This window comes from Adiantum capillus-veneris, chromosome 21 (genome assembly GCF_014529385.1).
Source record: "Adiantum capillus-veneris isolate H3 chromosome 21, ASM1452938v2, whole genome shotgun sequence".
NCBI classification, from domain to species: domain Eukaryota; kingdom Viridiplantae; phylum Streptophyta; class Polypodiopsida; order Polypodiales; family Pteridaceae; genus Adiantum; species Adiantum capillus-veneris.
In genome coordinates, this window is record NC_140951.1 from 145,274,352 (window position 1) to 145,282,386 (window position 8,035).

Below are 8,035 nucleotides of genomic sequence, written 5' to 3' on the forward strand. Positions count from 1 at the left end.
CGGATGCAACCGGCACGCGAATCGGAGCCCGAAACAGGGAATTACAGCCTGCTGTGTATTTTTGCAGGTTTAGGGTTTCGGCCCTAAACGGTCCCTAATACCCCCAGAAGGTTCGGGGATGCGAGGGGACGGTTTTACAGGTGATCTGGCGCATTTTCGGGGCAGAAAACAAAGAATTCAGCGTGCTGCAGATTCTCGCCAGGCTTTGCAAAGTGTCCTGCGTCGGGAAAGTCATCTAATGCGTGGGAGTACTGACTGTGAAGGGTCCTAGTACAGTTATGGTGCCAAAATCGGGCCAGAACAGATCGAATTCAGCCCAGATTGTGCGGGGCAGCTTGTAGGGAATCACAGGTTTTATTCCCTCTGTTAAATAATAAAGAAATACTGAAAGGGGCTCCAACCTTTGGGGCCTACAAATGTCGCTGTCTGCTTGGAAGCATTCTAGCTTCCTGGCTGTGCTTTTGTTTTGAAGTGTAATTCCAGTCTCAGTTACAAGTTCCTTTTAAGTCATTGCTTTGTGTCGTGAAGTCAAGTGTTAAAGATCGGGTGAAAGCTAACGTCTACCGCCTTACGGGCCGGTTTCATGGTTCCGTTTCTGGGACAAGATCACTTTTTCCTTAAGAAGTGAGCCTTGGTTGGTTTGCGGCGAAGACACAAAGCACAGGAATTTGGAATGACAGGTTTTATTCCCTTTGTTAAATAATAATGAAATACCTAAAACCTTTGGGGCTTACAGGTGTCGCTGTCTGCTTAAAAGCATTCTAGCTTCTTGGCCGTGCTTTTGTTTGAAGTGTAATTCCAGTCTCAGTTACAAGTTCCTTTTAAGTCATTGCTTTGTGTATTGAAGTCAAGTGTTAAAGATCGGGTAAAAGCTAACGTCTACCGCCCTATGGGCCGGTTTCATGGTTCTGTTGCCGGGACAAGATCACTTTTTCCTTAAGAAGTGAGCCTTGGTTGGTTTGCGGCGAAGACACAAAGCACAGGAATTTGGAATTACATTATGGCTGACAAGACAGATAATGCTAGAGAAGAGGGTTCCTCTTCCTAGGATAGACAAGCTATTCCTTTACAGCGTGAAGTTGGCGAGAGTTGACGACCGCCACTGTCTACGCCTTTTGTTCGTGTGGATGCACAACGAGAACATGTTCAAGGGTTCATGACTGGGCACTTTGAAGAGGATGCGTTCAGGACACAATTAGTTACTGCTGTGAATGTCTTCACACTCAGTTTGTGCAGAATCCCAGGTTTATGTACTGTGCAAGCACCATTAAAGTCACAGCAGGCAAGGGAATGCCCTCAGCATACAGAGCCCGTTGAGGCTCAAGCCCAGGTCCCCCATGCGAGTGAGCAGGATAGAGAGCATTCACATGTTGCGCAGTCACGTCAGGCTCCTAGACAAGTCCCTTCTGTCCATGAACAGGTGGTGAGGATCCCTACTCCACAGGTTTTGCCAGTTCAGCCCGCCACCTTTTAGGGTCAAAATGTTGCATTGAATGGACAAGGAACCAGTCTCCAACCAATGCATCAGGTTTTTCCACCACCCACGGTACATCCTGGGTATTTCGGGGGTGGATCCGTGTTCTAAAGTGTGGATGGTTATGCGCTTGGAAACCAACAATACATGCTTGGAACAGTGTTTGGGGGTATGCATGGCATGATGCCAAACCCCATGTATGGTAACATTGGCATGCAGTAAGGCTTTCAGAGCAATCAGGGCGAGTTTGGGGTGCCACAGATCAATTTTGGCATGGCTGGTTTTTCTGGACAGCAGCCAGATATGGCACCTTTGACGCAGAATCTCAATGACCAAGGGGCACAGATGGTCCCTACTACAATGCCCATGTTGCAGATGCTTCCCTATGACAATTTGGGGCCAATAGAAAAGCCAAAACCATACAAAGAAGGTGGTGCAGTTGTGAACTCCTCTAGCAGTTTGATACAGCTTATGCAGGAGAGAATTTTACAGAGGCTTCTAAAGTAAGAAAAGCTGCCACTTTCTTAAAGGACAATGCGCTCACATGGTGGACGACATTGCTAATGCAAGGACAGGCACCTGCCACTTGGGTTTACTTCAAGCAAATGTTTGCATCTGCTTGGCTGTCAAATGAATTTGAAGCCGACGTCATGACAGATTGGCACCAGCTTACTTCGGCTACATGCAAGAGCTTGCGGGAGTATAATAGGAGGTTTTGTAAAGCGTTACTCTCAGTGACCTCCTACAGATTTGTGACATTGACAGAGCAGATAGAGAAGTATTGTTGTGGGTTGCCTAAAGGGCTTTGCGATTACTGTACCAAGAACAGAGTGGCCACCCTCACTTAGCTTATGGAAGTTGTGAACATTGGTCTTGCCTTGTTGAAAGGAGAAGACAGTGGGTTTCCGAGCAATGAGAAAGGAGGGCAGCAAAAGAAAAATTCAGCGAAGAAGCCCTTTGCGAAAACGGCTCCTGAAGCGTCACAAGGGTTAGAAAAGGCCACCAAAGACAAGGATTCAGCCGGGACTCTGGGACGCAGGCAAGGAAGCTGAAAAGGAAGCCTTTTAAGCACAAGACGCCCGAGGAAAAGAAGGTCTTGATGGCTGAAAACAAATGCTTTATATGCGAGCAGACTGGTCATTTTGCAACTAATTGTCCACAAAAACAAAAGAAAAGGCCAGCTGACTCAGATGACAAAGAGGACAGGAAAGGAAAGAAGCCTATGCCCTCGGCAGGTTTAGTGCAAGACATGTTGGGCGACAGGCCTAGTATAGATGCCAGTGAGTTATGCAGAGCGTGGGGTAAAGTTAGAGACCAGATGACACTTACCTTCTTTGATCCAGGTGCCAAAGCGAACTTTATCACGCCAGAATTAGCTATGAAGCTGGGCATCAGAGTTGAAGAGATGGGGTATACCACAGAGGCAGGATTGGCATGTCTTGGCCACTCAGAGTGTGTTACTCCCATCATTGGAAAGCTGTGTCTGCATATTCAGTCGTACGTGGACACAGAAGAGTTCTACATCATGCCGTTGGAAGGATGTGATGTATTGTTGGGGATCTCGTGGATGTTCCGAGTGCATGGAGTCTTGGATGCCTACAACAAAAAGATCACTGTACAGCATAGGGGCCAAACTCACATCTTGGATATAAAGCTAAAAGGAGAGTCAGTCCCTATTGTATCTGCTTCTGCTATCACCTCTGTAATAAAGAATCATCTTTCTGCGTACTTGGTTTTTGCACGTGATGTTTCAGAGAGTTGTCAGTCAAATTTATCTGTGTTAGATAAAGAGAGATTAGCATTTCTTCAAAAGTTTAATGGCTGTTTTTCTGATTCATTACCGTCTCAACTACCGCCGGAGAGGCCCGAGGATCATGCGATTTATTTGGTGCCAGGTTGTAGCCCACCAAATAGGCCACCGTATAGGGTTAGTGAGGCGCAATGGAAAGAGATTATGAGCCAAGTGGAGGAGCTCTTAGAGAAAGGGCTGATTCAGCCTAGCTCGTCACCCTATTGCACTCTAGTGCTCTTAGTACAGAAAAAGGATGGCTCGTGGCGCATGTGTATTGACTACCGTGCGTTGAATAAGAATACCGTTAAGAATAGGTTTCCTATTCCAAGGATTGATGATATTCTTGACCGCTTAGAGGGGGCGGCGATTTTCAGTAGGATCGACCTTAAAAGTGGGTACCATCAGATTCGAATTAGGCCTGAGGATGTGCATAAGACTGCGTTTAGATCGACATTTGGTCTCTATGAGTTCTTAGTGATGCCATTTGGTCTTACGAATGCTCCTGCTACGTTCAATAGGATGATGGATAGGATCTTCCATCCATGTCAGAACTTTGTTGGCACATTCTTTGATGACATGATAGTCTATTCGAAGAATGAAGAGGAGCATAGGCATCACTTGACCATTGTGTTTGAAGAGTTGCGCTGGAACAGATTGCTCATCAATGGCAAGAAAAGCGAGTTCTTTTTGGAAGCGATCCACTTCCTCGGACACATTGTGTCAAAGGATGATGTCCGAATGGACACTGTGAAGGTGGAAGCAATCAAGACATGGCCAGCTTTAAGGACTGTGCACGATGTCCGTAGCTTCTGAGGCCTATGTTCTTACTACAGAAGATTCATTCGCAACTTTGCAGAGATTGCTTTACCTTTACATGCTTTGAAAAAGAAAGAGGTCACTTTCAGATGGACCCAAAAAGTGATTTCAGCTTTTAATCTCTTAAAGGAAAAGATGACTTCAGATCCAATCATTGTTTTGCCAGATCTCAGGAAGTCATTTGTGGTCCAGTGTGATTCTTGTGGCAGTGGCATTGGTGCAGTGCTATTGCAAGATGGCAGGGTAGTAGCCTATGAGAGCAGAATCTTGCAAGGGCCAGAGATGACCATGCAGGTCTATGAAAAAGAGTTATTGGCTGTGATTCATTCGCTCTTAAGTTGGAAACACTATCTGCTAGGTGCTGATTTTGTTGTCCAAACGGATGATCTAACCTTGCGATACTTTTTGACACAGTCAAAGCTATTGGAAAAGCATATGCGATGGGCAAACATTCTCTCCATGTTTCATTTCTAGATTGTGCTTGTGGAAGGCAAGAAGAATGTTGTGGCTGATGCGTTATCAAGAAAGCCACAAATTTCAGCTGTGTCAATTCCTTATCATCATGAGCTAGATGACTTGAAGGAACAGTATGCGAGTGACGAAGATTTTGCAAGGGCATTGTGGTATAGATGCCACAGTGAAAGCGGTTGAGACATTCTTTTATTGGCCTACCTTGAGGAGAGATGTGGATGCCTTTGTGTGAGCATGCATGATTTGCCAGAAGGTAAAGTTTGACAGGCAAAAGGCACCAGGGCTGTTACAACCATTGCCGATTCCAGATAAACCATGGGAAAGCATAGCTATGGATTTTATCTTTGATCTTCCAAGAACACAGATAGGGAATGATGGAATCTGGACCATTATTTGCAGATTCAGCAAAAGCAAGCTCATTTCATTCCTATTAGGAAGAAGGTAAAACCAGATCAGATGGCACGTCTCTTTATGTACAATATCTTTAAGTACCATGGTATGTCACAGTCAATTGTCAGTGACCGTGATCCACGGATGACAAGACTATTCTGGAGAGGCATATTTGAGAATATGGGCACTACGCTTAAGTTCTCATCGTCGTTTCATCCACAAACAGATGGGCAGTCAGAAGAGGCAAATTCTACTGTCTTGGATCTGCATAAGTGCTATGTGTCAGAGCACAAGGCGAAGTGGGAGCAGTATTTGCCGTTGGTTGAGTATGCGTACAATAATACTGTGGATTCTTCAACAGGCAAAGCACCTTTTGAAATTGTCGAAGGTCATGTGAAAGTTCCTCCCATTTTGCATACCAAGGAAAAGATCTTTCAGACAGATCAATATGTACAGAATATGGATGAAATGTACCAGAAGATAAAGCATGCCCTTGAAAGGACACATGCAAAGCAAAAGAAAGCTGCTAATCTCCACCGTCGTGAATTGTTGTTTTCACTTGGTGATTGGGTACTGTTGTGGTTTGAAAAGGCACACTTAAAGAATCGAAAAGGTAAATAAAGTCTCTTTACAAAACTTAGTATGCGTTACTATGGGCCTTTTCAAGTAACAGAGAAGATCAGTGACGTCAATTATAGGCTGAAATTGCCTGAGAACTGGAAGATTCACAATGCTTTTCATGTGAGTCTTCTCAGACCATCTATTGGTGATGTGCCAGAAGATATGCCAATTGAAGAGGAGCCTGAAGTTGAAGAGCTTGATGAAATTTTGGTCCCAGAACAGATTATGGCACACAAGAAAAGAAAAGTCAAAGGCAAGGTTACAAGGCGGTATTTGGTGAAGTTCAAGAATTATCCACCTATGGATGCAAAGTGGATGGAAGAAAGTGAACTGTTAGAGTCACCAAATATATTGCAGCTATACCTTGAAACCTTTGGTTTACCACCTACGTATTCTCCAACTCAATAAGAGCAAAGGTCAAAAGGAAAGAGACTTGCGCTAGAGGGGGGTGATCCAGGAGCTAGCACTTCTTATGTATCTTTGGATTTAGTACAATAGAAGTGTACCCTGCTTGGCAATTGCCCTTGGGGAATAAAAGTTTTGTCCCAAAAGTCTGTTTAGTGCTATAGAAGTAAGTATGTCTTATCAGTTGTCAAGAGTACAGTAATTGCTTCTAATGAGTACAGGTTGATGCATATTTAAACTGCTGGTTTATATGCTTGAAAGGATTCAAAGTGTACTAAAAGTTATGGACTCTATTAAATGTCACAAAGTGATGACGTGGCGGACAACAAAAACCCTAATTTCTGCCAGAAACCCTAAAATTCTTGCAAACCCTAATTTTTGCCAAAAACCCTAAATTCCGGAAATCGCGGAGGCGGATGATTAAATTTATTTATTTATTTATTTATTTTTTTGGAAAATGATGAGCGACGCGAATTTTGCTTTTGCTTTTTTTTATAAAAAAAAGAGAAAAGACTCTCAAGAGAGAGAGAGAACTGATGCTTTTGATTTTAAAAGCTTTTGGGGCTCTGCTTTTGGGCATCCCTTGTAACCTTTAAATTAGTGGTGAGGGCCTCACTTCTCAGAGCATCTGGACGCAGAGTCTGAGAGTGAAACCCTAACCGCTCTCTTGTACTTTGATGATTGATTAATATAAAAAGAAATACCGAAAGGGGCGCCAGTCTTTGGGGCCAATATCTCTAGGCACGGAACTCCGCCGGGCCAGTGCAAATCTATTGTGATCTGTGAATTGTTTTGAAGTGGTTATTTGGTGCTGTCGTGGTTGATTCTTGACTTGGAGTGTCCAAGTTTGTTACAGTGGTATCAAAGCACGGCCGATTTCTCTTCTACGGGAAATCCGATCCCTGAATTTTTTTCCGCGGCACCTATGGCTTCAGGCAATGATCAGTCGACTCCCTCTGCATCTGGAGATGCGGGCTGGGATCACAACGAAGATTCAGACAGAGAGTATGGCCCGCCTCGGCCTACTCAGGCGGAGCAAACAGAGATGGAGCGTCGTCAGTTGATCAGCGATGCAACAAAGATGATGCTCAATTTTGCCAAGGATCCGAAGATGGCAAAATATATAAACCAGACCTCTTTGAAAGAGGTATAGATGGAGTGGCAGAGAACCACAACACCACTCCCGAAACCCGCTCTCAAGAAACCTTCTGCCTCCAAGAAATATTCGGAGAAGGAACTGGAGAACGTGGTTGATGCACGGATTGCTCAGCTTTTCGACGTGCAAAAGAAAGGCAAAAAGCACGGCAAAAAGCAGAACAAAGGTACTGACTTCCCGGGATATTTGGGTCGTCAGTCGACATTCGACAAAGCAAAGAAACGGAAGAAGCGTGTTCGATTTGAAGGAGTACCCAGTTCTTCTTCTTCTTCTTCTGACAGTTCTTCTAGCTCCTCGGATTAGAGCGAAGAAGACAGAAAAAAAGCAAAAAGTGAAGCAAGACACAAAGCTTCGGAACGGGCAAGAAAAAGGCAAAGAAGGCTACATCTCGCCCAGAGACTGACAGTTCTACTGAGGACTCGTCTACAGACAGCTCAGATTCCGATGACGGAAAGTTTTATGCGAACAAGAAGAGTTTTTACAAAGCCAACCAGTATGACTTTCTCGAAGATAAAAGCAAGAAAGTCCGAGAGTTTAAGGAAGGTGGCCACTCGATCAAGTTTGATACTTTTCAGGATACTCAGATGCTTCGAAGGCTTTGTCTTTTATACAGCAGTTTGACATCGCTTTCGCGGGAGGACGCTATTCAGAGCACTCCAAGATTCGAAGAGCTGCCTCTTACTCTGAGGGGAATGCTCATACTTGGTGGTCCACGCTTCTATTAAGCAAGACTGTGCCAGTTACATGGCTGAAATTCAAGAGGCTTTTTATTTCTTCTTGGTTGACTCAAGAGTTTGAGCGAGATATACGAGCTGCTTGGAACCATCTCCGGATGACCAAGAGCGATACAGTGAATTCTTATTGTGAAAGATTCTGGAGCTCTTTTCTACCCGCCTCTTCATTCAATAAG